Source organism: Varroa destructor, unplaced genomic scaffold, assembly GCF_002443255.2.
Source record: "Varroa destructor unplaced genomic scaffold, Vdes_3.0 BEIS01000004.1, whole genome shotgun sequence".
Lineage (NCBI taxonomy): Eukaryota > Metazoa > Arthropoda > Arachnida > Mesostigmata > Varroidae > Varroa > Varroa destructor.
The window spans coordinates 9,638,253-9,661,909 of NW_019211457.1; the positions used below are offsets into that span (position 1 = coordinate 9,638,253).

The 23,657-nt window shown below is 40.8% G+C and overlaps 1 long non-coding RNA gene across 1 annotated transcript in view; it reads left to right on the forward strand.

Moving 5' to 3' along the window:
- The window catches only part of LOC147755820 (uncharacterized), a 30,085-nt gene extending 8,955 nt beyond the window's left edge, over positions 1 to 21,130 (forward strand). Inside the window, exons 2-3 of the long non-coding RNA XR_015325608.1 lie at positions 20,033 to 20,418; positions 21,008 to 21,130. This is a non-coding gene — a long non-coding RNA (uncharacterized LOC147755820). The remainder of the gene's footprint in view (positions 1 to 20,032; positions 20,419 to 21,007) is intronic.
- The last annotated feature ends 2,527 nt before the right edge of the window (positions 21,131 to 23,657 follow it).

Below are 23,657 nucleotides of genomic sequence, written 5' to 3' on the forward strand. Positions count from 1 at the left end.
TTAAAGCCGACCTGATGAGCTTCTCGGCACCCCTTTGCGAATTACTAAACGCACCATCGTGACATGTATTTATCTAGCAAAACATTCAGCTCAGGCAACACAACAGTCCCCGACTTTATTGACCTATTCGTTAGAAAGGGTTCATCCCGGCTTTCCATTTTTCATCTCGGTGTTCTTTGAGGGTAACCCTAAAGCAAACCAATAATAACACGTTGCAGAGGTTTCATGTGAATATGAGTGCAATGAGTATAGATGTCTCAGGTATTCTGTGTGTCAAGCAGTATTTAAATTTTATAAACACGTGCGAAATAGGCTCCTTCGCTTTAGTTACTTTGCGCTGTCAGACCAGTTAACAGGGTGATTAAAAAAAAATGGGAAAGGCTCAAGGCTTTATGAGTTATAACGATTTACGACAGATGTCGTTCACTGACATGTTGCTACGATCTCGTCATAAACATTGTCCATAAGTTTAAATTTTATTCAGCCTTATGCCTTCGTTATTTATGAAGCACTTAATAAAAGGTCCGTGACGGGCTGAAGTGTTGGCTCATGACTTAGATTACAGAACATTGATAGAAGACGCATTTTTCGTGCTCGATAATCATAAACCCGCCCCATAATCTATTCCAGCTCGAATTTGACTCTGATGAGAGTCCTTTCAGTAGGATACTCTGTGATAGCTAAAAAGTGGCATATTCGTAAGTTTTAAGTCTTTAGAGTGCTTCAAATGTATCCACTTCACGTACAACGTCGACCTTCTAATAATAATGATAATAGCCGCGTACGTATATCAGCGGTACGTATTGCTATTTGCTCGAGACACAAGTGAAACGTCACTAACAGTTACGTGGCCCGTAACGAAGGTTTTAACACCAGACGAACGCTCGTCGTTGTTGGTAAAAATCATCTCGGAACCACGTCGAAATCCGTCCCTCTATTTGAGGGTTTCGAAGCTTTAGAGACATTTTGTTGGAAATTACTGGTAGTTCCATTGGTGGAAAGGAAAAATTTCTTTCTGCCTCTACGCGCTTGACGATTTATTTAAAGCCTTCAGATTCAAGATGCTACGCTATCTGGCAGTTTTACAAGAAGGGCGTAAAATCTTGAAAAAATAAAAAAATACTTAACGAGGCAGTTTCCTTACGCATGGGGGTGTTTTAACATCTTTCGCAATCTGCCGTTGGTACCCCTGTAAGAGTGTCGCTAGCTTTTCACACCTCGAGACAACTGCTACTTGAGACAACACTGCACTCACTTATTGGAGATTAAACCGGGTGTATTGCAAGATGGAGGAATCAGATCTTGTACTCTAGATAGCCACACATTGAGTTGCTGCAAATGCCCAGTCAGGTTTTACATTTGAAAACCCTTCGAGCTCCGCTGTTTTACGTTACATGTTTGTCGAGTCCAGGCCACAGCCATTAACCACGAACGGAGATATTAAAATCTTTGTGCTGCACTGTCGACCCAGCCATTCCGAGTGCCAAGTAAACGTTTGTATATACATATATATAAAACAGAAGCAGCAGTATAGACTAACATAAGGCCAATTGGCAAATTAACAACGCTACTTAACACCCATGAAGTGGCACAGTCCGAGGGTGATACGGGTCGCTAAATGCACCGCTCTCTAGCAGGTATACAGTCATCGAAGTAACTCGAAAATACATCAGGTCAAATAGGAAAAAGTGCTCCAATCACCCTGTGCCAAAATTAACATCGATTGGACGTTAATGATTTCCGAATGTGTTTTACAGTAGATAGACATATGTGCTATGAGAGGGATTCGCAGTTCCTACGCCAGGTTGTTCCTCCATTAACCGCTAACGTTTGTTACGCTAGCGCTTTTTTTCTATGCTATAATTCAATGCTAATAATTAGAACAATGTTCATATGATCAAAAGCTTTGCCATCCTTTTCTAATTTCTGTTATCCATACTGCCTCAGATTTAGACTTAGAGATTTTCAAAATTCATTTTCTCTTGAGCCTTACTCAGAAAATCATAGCCAACAAGGTAGGGTTACGACAAGGGCGAACGGTTTGTACTGCGTAGCCCTTCTAGTAGGTTTAACTGCGGCCAGTCCTGCCTACACGGCTTTCCACCACAACAGCATTATGATGCCATTGCCCCTGAGAACAAAATCCCGATATAAAAGCGATCGACGTATCGATATTCATTACCATTATTACCACACGCGGTTAGTTACTTCAACAAATCAATTAAATACACATGTACGTAGCATGGTTTCAACACAGTTCTAACCCACCCTATCTAATTAACTCAAATTATAGCTGACGTTTGTGCCCTGGACTACTTCGTACCGTTAAGGAGAGACCGACCTACTAACCGTGTCAATGAAAACGTAACCTGGTCATCCGTTAAAGGGCGATAGCGGTCAAATGCAAGATCAATTGTTTAGGTGCGCTAGGTTTAGGTTAGTTAGAATTATAGCGCTATCACTACTTTACAACTGGGTCTTACTTTGGAGGCGTAAAATTCTCGAAATTGTCTATAGCGGTTGTCATCATCTCGGTATACGATGATTCCTCCCCAACTCTAATACAGCAATGCAGGGCACTTTATGATCGTATCCCGTGTGACGCAGTAATTAAGGGAGTTGCGGTGAGGGTTGGTGTAAAGGCTTGAAGTGGCCCTAAAGATAAGTCTTCTGGTTGCATGCTATACCAGGGTTTTAAACAACACGACATCAATATCTCCTACTTCTGTTACAGCGGACATGTTGATCATGTCGAAATGTTTTCGTTAGGTCTTTTGCGGGCACCTGGGGCGGGCGTAGTGTTTCGTACTCTGCGTTTGTTAGTTGATATACGTTGAAGTATCAGCCGGTATTTATCGGGTCGCGACTACCCAGCGCGTGAAACAAACGGCTGGACGAATCATAGTTTTTCCAGGCACAAATCTTCTCTTTCGGTTTCTGTTTACTCTTTTAGTATACATAATGCATCTGCTTAGATTGTTTATTGCCAATGAGGTTCTAATTAAAGCTAGATAACGCAGTAGATGACCCTAAGTAGATCACCTGAGAGAATTTAGCAGTGGCTATATAACCTATATTTTGCAGCGAATTATACGACCATTAGAACGCCTACATTGCGGGTCTATTTTATGCAGTACAAGGACGTGTGATCAGCTGTTTTTTCTATCTATCTTCAGAGTGATCAAAACCTCCAGCATATAATGTAAGTAACCTTTCCAGGGGGTCTGCTACCTACCAATAGCCGAAAGGCTAGTGGTAGGCGGCAGACCCACTGGCCCATTGAATGTTGATTGTTTAATACAAGTAATAATTACCCGTTTTGCGATGCCAGTTACGCTGTTATCCCGTAGCCGTAGTCTTGCGGTTCCATTGTATGCTTCGCTTGATTTTTCAGTGGCAGACGTTTTTGACAGGGACCGAATTCGCATTAGAAGGCCTATTGTCGGTGCGACGTGAATCACTAACGAACATAACACGGGTAAAGAAGTATCATAGTATTCAAGCAGACCATAATTGTAAGATTCATTATCAGTTCATCTTTATGTGTTTGCGAATAGCCGGGGCGTCTGATTTAGATGGGAACTAGCTAGCTTATTTTTCGCTTGCTTGACAAAATTTAGCTAGGGCCTTAAGTTTTTTTCCCCAAGAAACACTCAACAACAGGTAACGTAAAATCCGCTTGTTTCAATAAACAAAAGGCGATCGAGCTGTGAAGAGAGACACCCGCAACAAGGCATTGACGAACCGCTTTAGTTCTCATAGGAACCTAGAAATAGGCGCTATATCAGTGATACTTACCATAGCGAACAGGGCTGTCCTCTACACAAAGAACTACTCAACTACTTACTTCATCATCAAAAAAAGAAAAACTAACGACGATCTGTTCTCACGAAAGCTTTTTGGTGTATACGAAATATCGACGCAGCTAACTCTATCAACGCTTAGGATTTCTTCATGTGTGGGTATTTACAAGCAGACAGACGGCGCAAACTGCATGATCTGAAATAGACAAATTGTTCAGTCGAAAAAAATAATGATATTTAATTGTTTAGCCAGTAGATAGTGTGGAGTGTTTGTTAAATCATAAAATACAAATAAACTCGTGCATTGTTCTTTTGAAGCTGAACTATGTCATTTGATTCTGGCTCGCGCCTCTGGATGTCCTGGAAATATTCACACGGGCTCCTTTGTTACCGGTCGAACGTCTGAAAATGCCGTAACAAACTTTAATAAACCGAGTCTCAATAGACAGCCATGTATATCGTGCGCGGGGTGCAAATTACGACTAGAGAAAGTTGTATGGTTATATTGAGATAGCATTGGTTTGTATAGCGTTCGGAGTTGTTCAGTCAAATCCGTGAGCTGTTAGCTCCTTGCCCGGGTCGACGTCCACGCCATCGCTAATCTGTGGACGAATTGAGCATAACAGCTCGTTATACCGATAAAGCGATTGATCCTAGCCTGAAATAGACGAATATAGTATCGAAACGTTTGATTTATCGGTATCGAAACCGTATTAATAGATAGCTAGCAGAATTCACTAGGGGTATTTTCGGTATTCAGTCGCTCTATGTTAATATAGGGATAGCTTTAAGATGATGTTGAACGTGTAAATTTTGGGTTGTAAAAAAGGTACCGTTGGAATTATCTTTGCTGGCAGTTCTTCGAAACGGAACAGTCGTTACTTTTGCTTTTATAGGCAGGCCTGAATAATCAATCTTGAGGTTACGTTATAACAGTTTTGTTCCTCTGCTGAGATACGCGCCAGAATGCCATTTTCGGCTAATCGAAGTCTGCTACAGGGGATGCGTGTCATAGAGACAGACCATTTAAGCCGTGCTATATATTCATGGCAATTTTTTGAGATTCATAATTGGCCATTGTGACTAACCATAATAATATCATTTCTCTATCAATTCCTTTCAAACAAAGGTTTTTACTCTTTCTCCCTGTGTGCAGTAGCAGAGATTATAAATGTGTCAGGGCATAGTAAAGGTGAGCCTACGGTGTAGTACATGCCACTTCCGTCAAATACTAATTTTAATATCCTTTTGTTGTTTCTAGCAGTTTTAAAAAAGGATGAAAATGTACGTGGTGTCTTCAATTGCTTACAGTTAGATTTATGTAGCATGAATACGATACACATTATCTAAGTGCTTTCTTAGTAAACGTTGTGTACATATGTACGTGTATATGTACAATATTATCAGTGGACACGTTGGTAATTGGGGTGTTTTCCGAGTGTTTTCCTTTGGTTGAAAATACGATGGCACACACTACGCCCCATAACGTAAGGACCGACTTAAGTAGGCTACCTAGCATATTAAAGAGGCACTCCTGGTCGAAATCAATAGTCAAGTTAATCAATCTCGAAGTTTTTGTAATAGCTTAATATTTTGTGAAGTGCAGAATTGTTTGCCCCGATTCTTTTTTTTTTTTTTTTTTTACCTGTACTATATAATGTTAGATAGTATGGTCTTGCTTCATTTATTGAGATACGATATCAAGTAAGTCTTTTTTGACGAGGCCTTCAATTTTGAATATCAGGCATTTAATAGAAAGCTGCCGATTTACAATTATATTCATGCAATAGCTAACGTAGATAAAATTCTCACTATAGCCTAATCGATCACAGATTATGGGGCGGACGCGTCCTATAACTAGATAACCTGCGACCCCTATACGAACTCATCTGCCGTAGTAAACTTTCGATGTCACTGTTTACGGTAAAACGTTTGTGGATGTTATAATAAGTTAGCCACTTAGGTAATCGTGTGGCCTAACTATCCTCGAAATACAATTGTCCACATGGTATATAAAAATTTGCTTTGATGATCTATTTAATTACCCTTATCGTGTAGTCTTTCGGGGCACGTTCAAATCGAATTTATAACCAATCATTAAATTTTATGATTCCTATTTAGTAATTTGTGAAACAGCCACACAAAAGGCCTTTTTTACGGTAGGAACACTTTAACAACAATTGCCTCTGAGCATACACAGAGGTAATCGAAAGCCTAAGTAACTTTCAGCTAAATCTACCGGACGAAAACGTGCACTTCTAAGTTACATGCAAAAAGCTTTTCGAAAGGTATCATAGCGATTATCGACATGCTTCGGGCTGCAATACCTACTTTTTAGGCTCTCTCCTGTATAATAACTGTAGGGTATGGCAAAGCGTCGGCTGTCTACAATGAAATAAATAATGTTTAGCGCGATATCGACTTTTGAATAGGGGCCATTTTTCATTACGTTGACGTTTCAACAAATTGGTTGAACGCTTTCCATTACCACCTTAGTGCTGCGGAGCTATCGTGTTTTCCAGCGACGTCTATGGCCTTCTATAGTTTTAACGATTGATGCGAGAAATTGGACTAAGGAAACTTATGTGTATGTGATTCTGTCGCCAGAATTGGCTCAGTTGGTTGCTACAATACCTCATGCAATGTAAGTCGTCAAACTTCAAATACATATAGTTGAAAAGTGTGTTCTTCCGTATCATCGTAGTAGATAGTAATAAATCTCTGTCATTTCGAACGACGTGTCAATTGAATGAAAAATTTTACATTGTACACTGACAAATTTGCCGATTGAGTGAAATAGTACATGCTAATAATTGAAAAATATATAGGGGATCTTCATCGATGTACCTTCGTAGCAGGCAGCTAGTTGAAGCTCTATTTGAAAACAAGTGACGCACATAACCCCATTTCAATCAGTAACTAGCTCGAGACTAACGGTAGATGCTTTTCGTCGAACCTCCAAAGGCACAAAATGCCAAGACATATAACATTTCAAAGGAAACAGCTTTAATTGGCCAATAGTCGCCTTATGATTCCACATTAAGGTCACGCGTGATTCGTAATGCTCCGGTATAAAGTGGCAGCGCTTATTTGCGACCGGTCAACTATAAAGTGACTGTTGTAGGACCATATAGAGCCTATAAAGCTGACGGTGGGATGCTATGTGCCCATCTAAGGCGTACACAGGCGACTGAAGAAAACTTTGTATTCCACAAATACCTTTCGCTCTCCGTCGGCTGTCGGGGTAGACCTAGAAGAAAAAGACACTCTTTGAGAGCAGGCTTTGACCATGGCGGAAGGTTAGAAATACCTCAGGCTTGAAAATGGAAAAGAGCACTTACGCCGTTCTTGTTAGGCTGACACATACATAAATGGGTTGCACTTTAGACCAGATGGGGGTTCGTCGTAAATCGACTTGCTCCGATCTCGCCGTCCTTTATATAATATATACAGCAGAATGTTATAACGTCAGTTCATGCGCGATGTGTTTAGCACTGATTCCCGGTTGAGTATATCGGATATAGACAGAGTTAACCTCTGGCCATGTCCGGACTTTCAAGCATTCTCATTCGCTGATCACTGGGTTCCTGCAAAGGCAATGAGATCCAACTGTCAAGTTTTATGGCTTTCTATGCCTTGAAAAAGTTTATTCTACAGAATAATACAGCGTTTCTATTGTCGCGCCTAGTATACGTATTTAGCGTATTGGCTCAACAGGCCCCTGTCGAGTTGTATTAATACAGGCCTAGAATTAGGCCGGCACATTTGTGCCTTCACATGGAAATACTTTAAAATAGCAGTTTGTCCAAATTTAAAAAACTATCCTGCTAGTTACATTGTTCTATAGAAACGGAGAATTTTTCAATCTGGTTAGATGTTTCGCGCCTAACTATATTTAGATATATTGAGGCGCACATACAAAGCATATCTGCTTACAATGTAGAGCGCGTCGGGCTAATTTTTTAACCTCCTTTATTTCAACTGGTGAAAGATGATTATTTTTGCGTGTGGAGTTAACCTCTCCGAAGTAAAACCTATTCAGTAATTCCTATTCTGTGAACAAGTCCCTGGAATCACCTCTTCGATATAACATGAACGATTGTCCTCGTACTAGAATGTCTAACGGAGACGGGTGTTGCGTGCGGTTTCTCCAAGAGACCTATAGAATGGCCATGGTAATCGTATGCCATAATAATACGCGTTTATGAACACTACAAATTAAACTAGCGAAGACCGCACGTTAATGGTTACCATGGCAACGCCTTATTCACGTTGGTATTCAGATCGTGCCGTCCTAACGTGCGTAATTAAAGCAAAAGTGTAGTAAGTCTGATGTGCCCCATAGCCTACACTTTACTACAAATATAATCGTATTATTTTTATATTTCCAAAGTATCGGATTGAATTATATGCTGCTACGTTTAGGATACGACCTTGTCTTAATATAGTACTTAGACTTTAATAATTGTATCTAATCTAATTCTTCTGTCACCTAATATGTGATAAGCTCATTTAGAGTCTTCGTAAAGTATTACGACTTGAAGATTGCACAGTGAACGTTGCTGAGTTAGCTAATCGTTCGGAAGTTGACGAAACAGCTCTTTGACACAGTTGGTATAGCTCATTAGTTATCAATAAATCTATAATATCTAATACGTCCATGTTGAATTCAAAGCTCATTGTTCATGCCCTGTTCCAGTGATGCCCGGTGTTAGTTTGACCGACTATCAGAACCCGGTCACGGCACGACAGTGGCATAATCTAGTTACGAGCTAACTTTGAGCTAGCGAATAATTTATTATCTTCATGTTGTTTCAACAGCAGCACTTAGCTGTCGACCTTTACGCCTCAATTTATTATATTTCACGTATGTACTTAAGTCGGCAGTTGATCAACGCAACAATCAACAAAGCATTGACAAAGATATACCGGTCTAGCTATTTTCGTCGTAACTAAGTTATCGACCGGTACAATCATGCATTCTGTGAGAAGTGCCGTAGTTAGAGAACTACGCCTAGGTATCCACTCAAAGTACGTGAAATAAGAAGACAACAATCAACAGCAGCTGTTGTTATCGGACCAAAGTAACTTGGCCAGAGAATTTATATCCTACGCTAACGCACTAGGGTACCTTTTCCCATCAGCGTGGCACGCTCCCTTGGATTGAAGACAGTGGTTATTGTCGGACAGGCTTCTATTTATAATTGACAACCGCACTTATTAGCCAACGGGGATAGGCTAGTCGTACTCAACGAGTATGTTCTAAGGTCTAGCCAATAATTGACCTAGTGAATCATACGTCAGGAACTAAGTAGGACAGCACTAATGGAAAGATCCGTTCTCAACGAACATGACTTCAGCTGGACTTTAAGTAAACTAGAAGACGTATCCGTGCGCAAAAGACGTTCACCAGCTCTTAGCCAATTTCTGTTTGTAGGAAGCACACGCACATGTTAGTGGAAATTTACGTGTAGATTTATCGTTCTCAGCTAAGGAATCAGGCCTTTGTGCATCTCGTATTTACGGTTGCCTTATTATTATTATTACTATTAATATTATTGTATAATGAGCAGCATTATTTATTTTGAGGCAAAGATCTTATAACTTAGCTCAGAAACATTCAAAGAAAGTCTCTGAACTATGCGTCTTGAATAGAATAGAATAGAATAGAACAGATCATTTCAACGCTTTCGATGGTCAACCAAATGTCTCCATCCAATACACTCGTTCTATTCAGGTTGAAGTCGGCTTTTAGACAGCGTCTTGGCGACGTTCGTAGTACAGTCTAATCGAGGTTAGAGTGGTAAACACAGCACTATAGAAAACGTCGGCGATGGTATTTCCCTACCGCTTCTGACAAGATATCTGCGCACCCAGTCGTATCTCGAGGGAAATAAGACATGCGTGACAGATTGAAGACGGACATTCTGGGTCGATTCTAAAGTGCTCGCAACATTCTTTCGGTGTTGACTTGAGTTCAAGCTAACTCTCGATTTTCTTTCCATTTGCTTTCTTCACGATCGCTTGTACTTATCATCTATGTGAAGGTGATCTGGCTTCTGTCTGCCCGAACAGCAGCGGAAATCCCCGATGCAGAAAGGTAGCGTTATCTTTCGGCAGTTGTATGATCTGTAAACATCATTTACATTATCATCAGCTCTACGATCGTTTCACATGTACAGTGAACGGATACAGACTGCGCTGTATATATATATATATATATATATATTCTCAAATGACATTCGCCATACCACAAAGTAAAACCTGTGATTCTCAGTCAAATGATGGCCTTATGGCCATAATTACCTCACGGTCAAAAAATAAAGTAGCCAGGAGTGAGGCGGAGTGCAGTGTTTTCAATGGCAAATGAAAAACATTCATTAAAAGCGTCTTATATAGTCATAACGATAAGGACACACGATGTGTCCTATTTTTCTTATGTGAAATAGGCGCGCTGAGTGGGACCCAGATGATAACCTAATTACAAGATTGTTATATAATATTTTATTGTGTATGAGCGTAAACACACGTACACCAAAGCTTGGATGATGTCCTGAAATGGGTCTAAGGAATCCGAATTGATCAAAATTTTCGAGGGCGTCATTTGCCAAATTCACTTTAATGAGATCAAAGAAAGGACCACTAGATGAAATCGGCTACTTTTCTTGACTGTTGGAGGTTAGCTGATGATAATATCAGCCCAACCGGAGGAATTTCTGATAGATCGCTTTCAGAAGAAGCAGGAGCTATTTTGACCACTTAATGTTAATCATTAGCATATCGCTTGAATGTGGGTTTTCAGTGGGAACGGCATTTTTTCGTAGATCGAGAGGCCGATTTCGTAAAATTTATCGTATATTTATGTGTCGATGGGAATAATCTGGTGACACAATTTCCGTTGACGTTCAGCTCCCAAATCAGCAGCCAAAAAAAAAAAGCAATGGAGAACCCACTCTGAGGAGTTTTGCAATTAACGTGGTAGAGTTCACTCGTTTTAAAAACACTATTGATATTCGTAATTATTATATAGTTTCATTGAGCCGATGTGTAAGCTTGATATTTATGACGGCGGAAATGGATTACGGGTTAGACACAAATTTATGGGAACTAGAAGACGCTAAAGAGGGTGAACATGCTCGGAACAAACGAAATGGTCCCTGGGGTTATTCGAACCCAGTAGTAGATCGTGATTAGCTATTGTATTAGGTAATACGTTGTAGATAAAGTACTTGTTTTGCCACTATATGAGTATGACATTGTACAACTGTTGAGCTATTGAGTAAACGTATGTACAATTGTATGCCACTGGAGACGCTTTACTCATTTCTTACCACCATTAAACGATGTCCGAAGCGTTCATGTGGGGAAACATTCAGCCACTCAGAAACGCTATTTGACTATTACCTTCCTTGCCTGAATCACATACTTCTCAAACCTGAGCTGACAACTGAGCTGCACATCTGTATACATTGCTAATAGCGTCGTTGTTCTGGCATCACTCGAGCGTAATAATTGTGCAATACTCGGTACAAAATACGGTAAAAACAAACACACAGTACAGAATTGGCCCCATCCAGTATTGCCGGTAGCAGCATAGACTTTTGAGATGATTGCCGCAAACGCGACTCTTGTGTGTGCGCCAATTGGCGAAAGCATATACAGATATATATCGGGAAAGTATGGGACAAAAAAAGAAGAGAAACGGAAGGAATGTGAAAAGTCGTCCAAGCAGATCGTGGGCGCCAAGTGGAAGCGGGATCAGCTTTTAAAATCGACCAGGAAGAGCGTCGTGGACGTCTAAGGAGAAGTCATGAAATAGAGACGATGGGTCGGGAGTGAGCAGTTGGGCTCAGGACTGAATAATGAAAACCTCGGAACTGCGTCCGCGCAGGCAGCGGCGGTCGCGAGCATTACAGACGCTTGAGTTCCTATTTCTTGAGATCGTGCCTCGCTAGGAACATCGCACGCGTCGGGCGTAGCAACGGCTGCAGATCTTGCTGGCAGTGTCCGCCACGCTCTGCAAGAGCAGACGGAAGCAGAGAAACCGAGCTTATTCGCACTCTGAAGAAAGAAGTCTGAATAAACTTGAGGTTGACTGGAGAACGAACGCACACCGGATGAATGCGATGAATACGGAGGACGAGGCAGAACCAGGAGGAGGCAGGAGAAGCGGGATAGTGGAACTGACTGAGTGACTTACTGATCCTCGAATGCCGCAGCTGTCATCTTCTTTCCTTTGAGAAAAGGCGTTCCGAAGATCTAGAAAGTCTGTTTGGCACTGTTCCCTGCTTACCCTCATACGAAGTCCCTTTCGAGAGGCTAGCTAGACACGAGAAGGCTTGCAGCCAAGGTAGTCATTGAAAACTTTTCGAGATGATGTCGCAGCCCGCCCTTTTATAAGCTGCTGCTTGGGTACACATACTACCTACTGTTTACATTCGCACTATGTACCCACCCTGCGCGGTTCGCACCCCCACTAACATAGCGCTACAACAACGTTTGAAAAAAGGCGAATGTCTTCGGCAACGGTGGTATTTGAAGACAGTGGGGCTGTATGAAATACGAAGGTTCGAGATGGGGAGGTAAAAGCAGGCGGACGAGCAAAAGCTACGGTGACTACATAGTGAGTGAATTTTTATTTTAAGAAAAAATAAGAAGATGGAAATATTCTTTGTATGAATATTTGCTAAAGAAGCGGTGGAGTGTAGGCTATGTAGCGAGAATTCTGTTGTCTTGGGGGTATGTATCGCCTGAGACAATTGTGGCTCTTATGGCTAATGCAATGTTTGAACTACAGCGAATGGGGGTTGTGGCGTACATGAATAACAATGTGTTTATGGCTCAGGCTACAAGTTTCCTCAACCACACAGGTCCTCTAATGTGTAAACGAAGCCGATTGAGGAACAGTAAAACTATCGAGATTCGAGCGAATCTGTACCCGGCACGGGTTGAATATAGTGAATCCAACTAAATTCTTGTACTGCTGAGATAAAAAATGCCTAAATGAGGGCGGGATATGACCCGCTATGATGGCAGGTAAGCGACATCTGTGTATCATGCATAATAACAGAGCAACTTTTGGTAACGGCTGGAGCGGTACGAATCCGTTAACGTGCGTGAATGAATCGCAGAATTATGCAAGAGCGCAAAAACGAGAAATACTCCCAACAGTACTGTCAGAAATATACTAAAGATATATGTATATATATATATATATATATATAGAGGTAGCAAGCTTCGTAACACTGGCTGGATCAGTAATTGGCACAATGGCTTAGTGGGCACATGTGTGCCACTCGGACCTGGTGACGACATAGTTATTTCACGCTGGAAGTCAGCCCTGGGACGCAGTTCTGACTATGCGTAAAACGCAGATCATTTATTAGATCGTATTATTAGATGATATTAGAAGGCAAACAAAGAGTAGCCTCAGAAACTTTTTGAATAATTTGAAAAATATTAGTTGCACTGAAATAGCGTAACAAGACGTGTTCATGCAGAATTTCGAAGGTCACACTATGCAAAGCTATGTTACATTAAGCTTTCGCAGAGGAATATTTTGAAAGGGTCTATTGTTTTAGCGATACATGTGCTATTCAATAAGAATCTATTGAAAATGTTTGCTTTTTAAGATACGGTCTGATTGTGAGTTTTTAGTCACTGCAATTATCGCCAAATTCATTGCAATTCTGATCAACATTCGGAACTTGACTGATATTAAACGATGAAAAATTATCCTTTTTAAAACGCAGTTAAATTATAGCATATATCTCTTGCTTATATTTTCACGTGTTATCTATCGCCAGTCACATTCTGTCTACATGAAAAATTGCTTGATAAATAATTGTAATCCCCCGCTCCATGTCGAAGACGGGCTGACAGAGCAGCAGTAGCAGTGAACCCGAGAGAAGTTGTGCGCTTTGTCATTTCTGTATCTTTGACTGACTGAGCCTGTTATGCCGACCGATTCAATTTACGCGCATGTTCCGTTTGTCTTCCCAGGGGAAGCCGGAACTACCAACGGAAATGCACCCCTCTCATCTCCCCGTCCCTATAGTAATATCCGATGGGTCAGTGGGGGTGAAACTGCGGTAGTGGGATAACGTTTGAATGGGGATGGGTTAGAATGGCTCATAAAAGATCCAGGGAGGAAGTAGAAGAAAACGAAGAGATTGCAATGTGGAACGTCAAATGGCGACGTCACACCATCTGTGTGGAGATGAAGAAGGGCAAACAGGCTCAATTTTACCCTATTTGGTTCCATTCGACGCATTGAGAAGCATCGGGTCCAGTGTTCCCGGCAGACCTTTTGTCTCAACACGAACGCGACAGGTAGACAAAAGACGCGGCTGCAGCACAGAACATAAACGTAATGTTCTTGACCTGGTTAAGCTTCGAGCAGCTTTCAGTTCACAGGAGAAAATTGTAAAAGTCTGACGAACCAGTCATTTATGTCGATCCGTTCCGCTGATGGAATTCGGTAGCTAGGTTCGAGCTCTTATCTTCTTCTTTTTTTTTGAGTCTTATTTCTTTTGATGTCAGAAGATTTGAACGAACAAAACTGAATTGAAAAGAAATTGCACCTATCATATATGCTACCTTTATGCACCAGGTTCGATTGTGTTGTCGCAGAGAAGTACATCACCGGTCTACTTACCAGCTATGCCCTCCAGTGATAGATATTAGATTTAGATGTATTTCGAGGCCGGGGCGCATATAAAGCTCTGTTTCCAATATAACCTGTTCCAATATAAACATATTCTGAAATGAAATAAACTAAGCAGAAACAGTCCAGTTACGCGACCGATTAAGGCATGACTATGTCGCATCCGAGATCTCGATGCAGAGTTCAGCAATATGTCTGGATCCATCATGTCTGAAACTATAAGTAACTAAGTATCAAGAGCATACGATTCTGATTCGTAGAGGCAACGGCATCAGAATTGCCATCCAGCATTACCTTACGACTATTAGAACGCGCATGAGCCGCACGTTACACATGCTAAGCTGTCTATGTTACGTGTTTACTAGTCTATCTGTACCGCTTGTTTTTGTAAGCCTCAATTTTGACGCAAATTCATTTTCCGTTTTTTTCTGCTTCATTCTTTGCGCTCGAACCTATTGCAGCTTTTATCGTTCAGCGGTGAAGATCCTCACGAGCATAGATTTTCTTCATGAAATATCGATGGTTCTAGCATATCGCAATTTTCATCCATCTTGCAGAAAAATCGGCACTTGGTGCGTTACCTCGCTCGATAAAATTAAGCTGGTCTTGCGATTGTAGAACGCCAGTGGAAGAGCTGCTGTGCTATGAAAAACAAATGTATCTATACGGATAACTGCGGACAAGTTTCACTAGTGACTTAACCAGTTTAGACAAACGGTTGCTATAATTGATTACAGTATTGCCATGAGTGCAGTTGAGAAAATGGAAAAAGGTACTCTAAGATAAATTCGACCGACAAGATCAGCTGCGACGTGATCCTGCAAACTCGAACGTGTTAAGGCTTAGCTGACACATGGATATTCATTTACCCCCTATTGACGTGTATTTCTGAAGGTAAATAGAGTAGACGCTGGCAGGCCGTGAACTCTGTCACGCTCGAAAGCTCCCTTTCGCAGCCAGCGTAGTCTCTACCGCCTTTACTTTGGCTGAAAGACTGGCCAGTGTCAAGCAACACTCGGTCGATGGTCAACCCGTTCCGTACATAAATTGACCGTTGACGATCTCATTCAAAGAGGGACTAGATGGAGGTCCGCAAAATATCTATCCTTTTGTGCATAATTGATAATATTACCACATCAGCGATAGCTGAGTTAGTGAATTATTGACACTCGAACGAGAACGAGTCGATGGCAGAGTGAGCGGACGGCCGCTATACGCGACCACGTTATACCGACCGCTTTCCATGGAAACTTGCCACAGTGAATGGTGAAAATAGGGATATGAAAAATAGTAAGTTCATTAATAGGTCGCTGTCAAAGAATGGTATTCGAGGATCTACATATGTATACATACTAAGTAGGTGTACAAAGTTTTCCAAATGTACCCTCTTGCCTTTGCCTCCCTGTCTGTTCTAGGCATTTGTTTAGTACCTATATAGCATTCGCCTTCCTTCAAGCTTATCGCAGTTTCATTGCGGAGTTAATGACATTTGGCCACGTGGTCCGATTCCAATCAGAAAAGTAAAACCACCTTTGGGAAGCCCACTTAAGCTGGATATTTTTATTAGATAAAAATGATTTCACATATTGGAAAATGGTTCGAAAAAAAAAGAAGCCAACAAAGATCTGCGTATGAGCCGGCTGCATGGAACGAACCTGGCTAATACACCAAAAGTGTCTGATAGGAAAAAACAAAATCATTCTTCTTGATAGGACAAAGATTAGGCGGCATGAGGCAGAATCGTCGAGACCACGCTGCGCGAGCCTGAGCGGAAGGTTCTTTTGCATCCGCCATAATTTCCAAAATTGGTGATAATGGAGGGCCAATTATTCGATCGTCGGCAAACAAAATCCGTAACCGTAGACACGATACGAAAACTCGATAAGGTAGTCCTTCAATACCAGACCCGAAAATTTTTTGCGGGACGAAGTTTGTTGAGAAATATAGAAGTTAATAAAAAGTGACGGCGGACACACAATAAATTATTTCAGCATTTGATTGAAACGCTGCGTTATGCCAAAAAACTGCCATTGGTGAGGTATCAACCTATATATTATTGACTGATAAACTACCCATATACGCAAATATATTGGTAATTATGATATTGGGCATGTTGGTACACGACACGTTTGTGTGACGCAATCCAGCAAATATCACCATAGAACTGTTAATATTAGTCCCTTATTATTAATATTATGTGCCTTTCAGAGTGAAAATTTTTACCTATTTGTACTTTTATTTTTCGAGTGTATTTTGAAAGAAATCTCCATTTAAATATAATGTGTTTCATTGTGATGACTTAGCTCTCAACGAGCAAGTCTATCGCTGAATGACTACCTATCTTCTCGAGACCCGTGTGATTATCACTATCACACTAACGAGATGGTGCGATGAGAAAGCTGTGGCATAATATAGCGAAATGATTAATACAGTTTATATTATTAAAGGGTCTGGGCGTTTTTTGTTCGTGCGTATATCTCTTTGGTAGACTTTACTGAGACAGGGCGTTATATGTTATTTACTGCCGTTTTATACCGGCTTAGACATAGTACTAATTAACTGTTACCTGCTTTTTTCAAAGAAAAACTAACAAAACATTGACGATACACATATTCACTGTCTTTGTCGAAAATTGCTTAGGTTGACTTCCAGACAATTTCTATACTACTTTCTGCATTAACAATAATCCAATTTGGCCATCTGCAGTAATAACAAACGGATAGGATTAGCTGCATAATACGCGAGCTGCATACGATTAGGTTTATACCAGGCTTAAGAATAGAAAGCGTACACAGGACCGTGACCTTTGACGTAAACGATGTAAAAACTCAAACCAACTAGAAGGTCCTAGTTGTGTATCAACTTCACAGCGCGCCCACTCATGCCAGTACAGATAACGAAACTTTAACACAAGTTGTACAATAAATATAAAGTTAAGGCTTTACGACACGCCAAATCCTAGTGCCCTAGGCCTTTGCTTTACTATCTGCTGCTGTTATGACTGCTATTGATTTGTTGCAGTTTTCTGGTTTTCTGGATGTAGCTGGTTAAAACGAAGACAGAATGAAGGCCTCTGAAGACGTAGGAAGAGAGAAAATAATTGTTAGCTAAATTTTGTCATGGTCTAATTAATAACGAAAATAAGCAAGCAACAATTTACATCAGTGTAATCGCCGATAGCGCAAAAGAGACGTGCCAGACTTGTCGTTAGAGTGAGTCGAAAAAAAAAAAAAAAAAAGGGTGACCGAACGCCTCAGTTACTATCCTGATTTCTGTGTAACGATGAGATAACTATGGATCGTCCATACAGAGAGTTAGTTTAGCCACTTTGAAGTACGATTACGGCCATACAGTTATGGCACCTACTACAGCCTACCGATGTAAAGTTATAGTTTGGAAAAGTTGTCGTTGATAAAACTTTATAAGTTCTTAATTCCTGCTCAAAAATCTGATAAACACAAGTTAGTTCGTATTTCATCGTACTACTATGGCGCCCGGTCATTTGGACTACCACTAAATGTTACACTGATAGTTACCGAATTCTACTCATTTACTTCTGTATGAAGATGCACTCTAATAACTAACAAGTGGTAAAGTGTAAAACATGTAAGATCACTATAGTACGTGACTCATCATTTTTAAAGCTTTACTGAAAAATGAAACATAATGAGACAATATCGTAGTATTAGTTTTCGAAACTCTATTCTTAACCCGGAAAGCCAGCGGCAGTAGTTGGGACATATTGTTCTTTGAAAGAAAAGGCCATTGAGGCTACAGAGCAACTTTCTAGCGAAGCCTGTACGTGGCCTTTTCAAGTGCTTTATTATCTAAATGCCTCTTAATTAAATTAGACTTTTTGTTAAAAGTCGTTGCCCTTTGCATTAATGTTTCATGCTTTTCTTTTTTTTTTTTTCTATAGATAGCTGTTTTGAGGGCTTTTAGATTAAATCTGCTTAGCGAGTCATCGGAACAATTTAACTTTGTGTATCGTATGTGATCCATCTAAGACGACCGAGTACTACTAGATCACTGGCGCGTACATCAGCCAACCGTAATGTACTGTCATCTGTTTCGAAAAGATTTTCATCGTCAGCCTTATCGCTATCGCGAGTTCAATTCTCTTATTATAGCTGCTGCCACATAATCGTGTATACAAACACCTATTTTACACACTGATCCTTGTCGCAGGCACCATTGATTAAAAATCGGCCTGCGCCACTGGTGTGTGAATATTCGATTTTCCAGAGCCACTGTGACAGCAAGTAACTTTCGCAGCTTCCCTGGGTACTAGCGCTTCCGAAAATCAGATTTAGCAAAATATGAATGAAGGGCATACATTTCAATTGCGGGGGCGGGCCAACAGCGTGATGTTACAGAAGTGCACCGTTGATCATTTATTCCATTATCGCATCATATCTCAGCGTTTTAACGGCTGGCGCAGTGCACTATGGCGTCCGGCCGAAATTCGGACCGCAATGAAGCTATAGCTCTTCTCTAGCCCTGTTCCGTTGACATACGATTGGCACTATCGTGCCACGGTATGTGACATGTGTCGAACGAATCATCCGTAAGGATCGTCACATCAACAACCTCATTTTAAATCCCTCACCCCATTACCCTTGCCTAGCTGCCTGAATTCCCCATGGACTCCATGCTGAAAGCGGTCCAGCGAAAACTTCAAGGAAACCACAAGCCGTTTGAGGCGTACCTTTCAGTTTGCTTGTGAACTGATGTCGTCGAGTCCATTCAAGGAGCAAGGATATCCCCGTATTTGAATCGTCTCCTATGTTCTTTCACGCCTGCTCCTATCTATATATTAATATGTACAGAAGGCGTTTCAGTGGTTCGTAGCCGTCGAGCGAACACGTCCCGCATCGGCAATGCCCTAAATGCGGTTAGCTTATCGTTTTTTTCCTCTGACTGACCTACAAGAGCTTCACTGAGTGAAGTGATATTCACGTTAAGAAGTTGTCTCTCTCTTGTCGTCATAGATAATGGGAAGCTAAATTTGCCTCGGGGCAAAATTGCTCTTGGAGATCCTGTATAGCATTGCGTATCTAGGACAGTACTACTTAACAAGTAACAAATTTTTCATTGAGAACATTGGATATCGATATTTACAGCGTCTTTCCTTTACTGGAATTCGAATTGGCGATAAGTCTAATGTCGCCGCATATGAGGGACATGCAAAGATATACTTGCCAGTAATAATAACTGCACTTATAATCTGGCACTGTTTGCTCGATAAAACCATGAAAAATCCACAATCTATTTGATCCAGTATAAAAAATTTACATCAATACGTTTCATGTATTTCTTTATTATTACTACCTGAATAGACGTTTCCATTCAATTAAGCGGTCGCATTTCTAAAAAAAAAAAAAAAAAAAAAAAAAAAACTCTATATCACTAGCAGAGAAGATCTTCAAGTGACGACTGTCAAGAGTGATAATTAAGATAATTAAGGTAATATATTTAGAGAGTGCACAGTAGTGTGAAGGCGAAGTAGATTTAGTTGGCCATCCCTTTAACACATGGTCCTTGTTGGCGGTGGGTCAGACAGACTAGGAATCAGGGGCTCAAGCTCCGACCCTGTTCCTTCCTTTACCATCAACCGAGAGACTAAAACGAGTTGAAGTAAGAAGTTCTTTGGCTGTCGTCCAATCGTCACCCGACGCCCGTTCGACAAGATGACGTAAAGCGACGGGTCCGAAAGCTGGCCATTACTTGTCTGCACCAACATCCTCTGACACCCGGCGACCACCTTTAATCAACCTGTCAGCAGTAACACCCTCAATTACTTTAGTTACGTTGCCCTGACACAGACTCAACCTCGTCGTATGCATCGAAAACATGTCGTTTTTTTTCGCGCTACACATTTCTTCCGTAACGCGCTGCGTCGAAGGTGTTCCTTGCGGGGTGGTACTCAACGGACGTTCTGATGAGCAGGTATTAAAAAGCTGGCGATGGTTTGTCGTTAAGATAAGCATTTAGCTATGGGAGTATAAACTATAGAAACTGACGCAATATTTTCTTATATACCGCAACGTATTATATAGGTCCTAGACTATATAATACGTTGCGGTAACAAACGTAACGGATTAAGGATTTACAAGGCCCTCGATTATGCAGACAGCGATTTGAATGTTTTGCAAGTCATAATAATAATAATAAATACAATAGGGTCTAGCCTGCATACCTTTTGTAAAGCCATGTTTTCATTGTGATTTGCTTAGAATAATCTTATTCAAATAAACGTATGCAATGCCCCTTACATTGTCCTCGTACTTGCATATTTTTATATCTAAAAACGAATGCGTCGTTTGACAACGACATGATTCTTTCGGCAAGAAGCGGCAAAAGGTACAGCAAGAGAAAAGGACATAATAAAAATTCAATATTAACCCTACGTTCCAATAAATTTATATTCGTTTCATATGTTAAATACTTATTGCCATCGATGTCTTATAACCTTCGCGGACTTATAGCTTTTTTCCTGTTGGGAATGAAATCTAACGATATACATGAATATTTAAAGATTTTCCCACGTCTGCACAACCAGCTCCGTAGCCACCTATGGAAATGGTCTCGATTTTGATCTCAACCCGCCAGCAGCTCCGTTTTCGGCCTGCTGTCTTCTTGCCGTCACATTGCAAAGTCCAACAACTCACGAAAAGGGAAAAGGATCGTGACAACAACAAAATCAATGGGGAACGTTAATATGAAGATGGGACTAGAAATGAGTCGGCATCTTTCCTGCTACAGGCCCCCAGTCTCCTACTGGCCAGTGCTCAAGTGAGACTTTTTAAGCTTATTTTCATCGACTCCGCTTTAAATCCTTGCCTCCCTGGTGCAGTGCCGCCAGCAAAAACTCCAAAGACAAGGCTATGTTAATTACAATTAGGAATTAACGTGAATTAGGAAAAACTCGATTGCTCTTTGATTCTATGTGACTGACTTATGCCGAATCTCATCCTTCTGGTCCTACGACTCGATTCAGAGGCAGGCAGAAAAATAGCATTGCAAGACAAATCCCCTCTTGCGAAATCCTCACCAGCCTGTCTGAGTCAAACAACGACTGAAAGCGAAAGCATACACGCGGTTAAGCCTAAGGCTTATGAATGGCTTGTTGATTAAAGGTACTACATATAGTGCACATTTTCGCTACATCTGCGGTAACCATACAAACTCGAGAACGATTAAATCAGGTAATTCGTCGAAGAATCCAACAACATCTGTTTCAATAACTAATTGTAGAAAAATGTATGTTGGAGTAGTATCGGATAACTTTTAATCACTTATCTAGAGATTTCTATACGAAAATATGTTTTCGATAGAACATAATGTGCGAAGTAACACACTATAATCGTCTATTTAAATCTAGATAGTATTTTTCTCCATTTATTTTTATTTGTGCTCAAAGTTACGTTTAGTGTGGTAACTTTCGCTTGAGTTTTCGCATCCTACATATAGTTTACTTAATCGCAGGCATCATCCTGCAACAGTTTTTTTTTAACGTGATCATATTATTAATTACAGTTACCTTATCAACCACGTCCATCTAATGTTAGTAGAGGAAATTTTTGTTTTAATAATGTTGTCAGCGTAAAACGAAAGTAAGCACATACTCATGTACATATGCAGTATGTAGATTCATGATTGGAAATATTTATTACCAAGAATGTTTTTCAAGAACAGCTCCCTGCCGCCGTTCAACTCTACATTTACCCCAGCTATGCCGACTATGTGCCCGGCCGCTCTAAAAAGAAAACTGGGTTATAGCAATGCCAGCCGTCTTTGCCCCACTTCGTAATAGCTCAACAATGCGCACTAGAAAAGTCTCAAATTCCGTGATGCGTGGGGGAGAGAAATATCTTCTAAGAAAAGCATCTTTTTCGTTTATTTTCGCTTCTCGTTAATACATCCCCGCTTGCCGCCGGGAAAAGCATCCCGTACTTCCCGAAAATCACATTGCTATATCTCGACAATTGCCCTAAATCCTATTCTCTGAGATAAATGGACGAACGTATGTGTGAATAGAGTCTGGGTATGGACGTGCGAATAGAGTGTTCTTTGTGCTTCTCTACGCTGGCCGTCTGTGATACTGGTGCTACTGTTGGTCTTTTCTTCAGCTGATATCTTCTCAGGGATTTTTCATTTTGATGCGTGCGAATTGAAGCCGTTATCCGTCTGTCTGGAGCTCATACGTTGGCGTAGACAATACGAGAGTGGGTGTCTGCCACCGATGGCCAGAATAAACAGATGCAAATCATCAAGGAAAGCTAGATGTACAAGGTAAACCTGTAGAGGGGTATCAAGGTAGAATGGTTGGTAGTATCTTATTTGTGGACACAGCGCTCGCGTAGAATCAGTTTAGTCGATTGATGTAGGATCGCTTCCCAGCAGAAGCAAAAAGTAATTGTTATTTAACAAAATCAGGTACGTCGATTACTTTTCTCTAGACTACAGAGTGACTAAACGATTTGTTTGATAACTCGCTTCTGCTTCTAATAGATGGCTCGATCCAACGCCCCCTATCCGTGAGTTGGCCTTTTTCGTCATATAGTCAACACACACACACACACCTACCCGTAATTTTTTTATGTTCATTTTATAGGCTAATCTGACAGAGTCGACTACTGAATAGAAAAAGCAGCTTAATTAGATGTTAGCATGTGGGAGCCGTACATATAGAAGGTCAATCTGCGTAAAAAGTTTATACTTGGATCAACTCCATAATCTGGTGTTAACAATTTGGATCTTCGATGGAATATATGATCTATTGGAGCATCGTACAATATAACTTGTCACAAAAACATCGTGCAGTTACGAGAGTGGTGATAGCAGCCTCTATTGTTTGCGTATCTGACGTTGGAGCTCAGAAGTCATCTGTTGAGTATCTTAGCGCATCTATACAGTAATTAGTCATCTGTTTTTGCCGATCCGACTTAGAGACAACTGGCGTATTGCAGGACTGCATAAACAAATGCACCGGTCAACGTGTAACATTTTTCAAAGAGCTTAGATCCCATTAATATAAAAAAAAAAAAAGTGTGTTATTTTTTTGAACGTGTAATCAGGTTAAGTTACAGCAACACTATCAGTATATATGCGGTCTATGTTTGGGTAAAATGTGCAATAATTGGTCTTTTTTTATATTTTTATTTGTTTGTCGGCTTACCGTACGA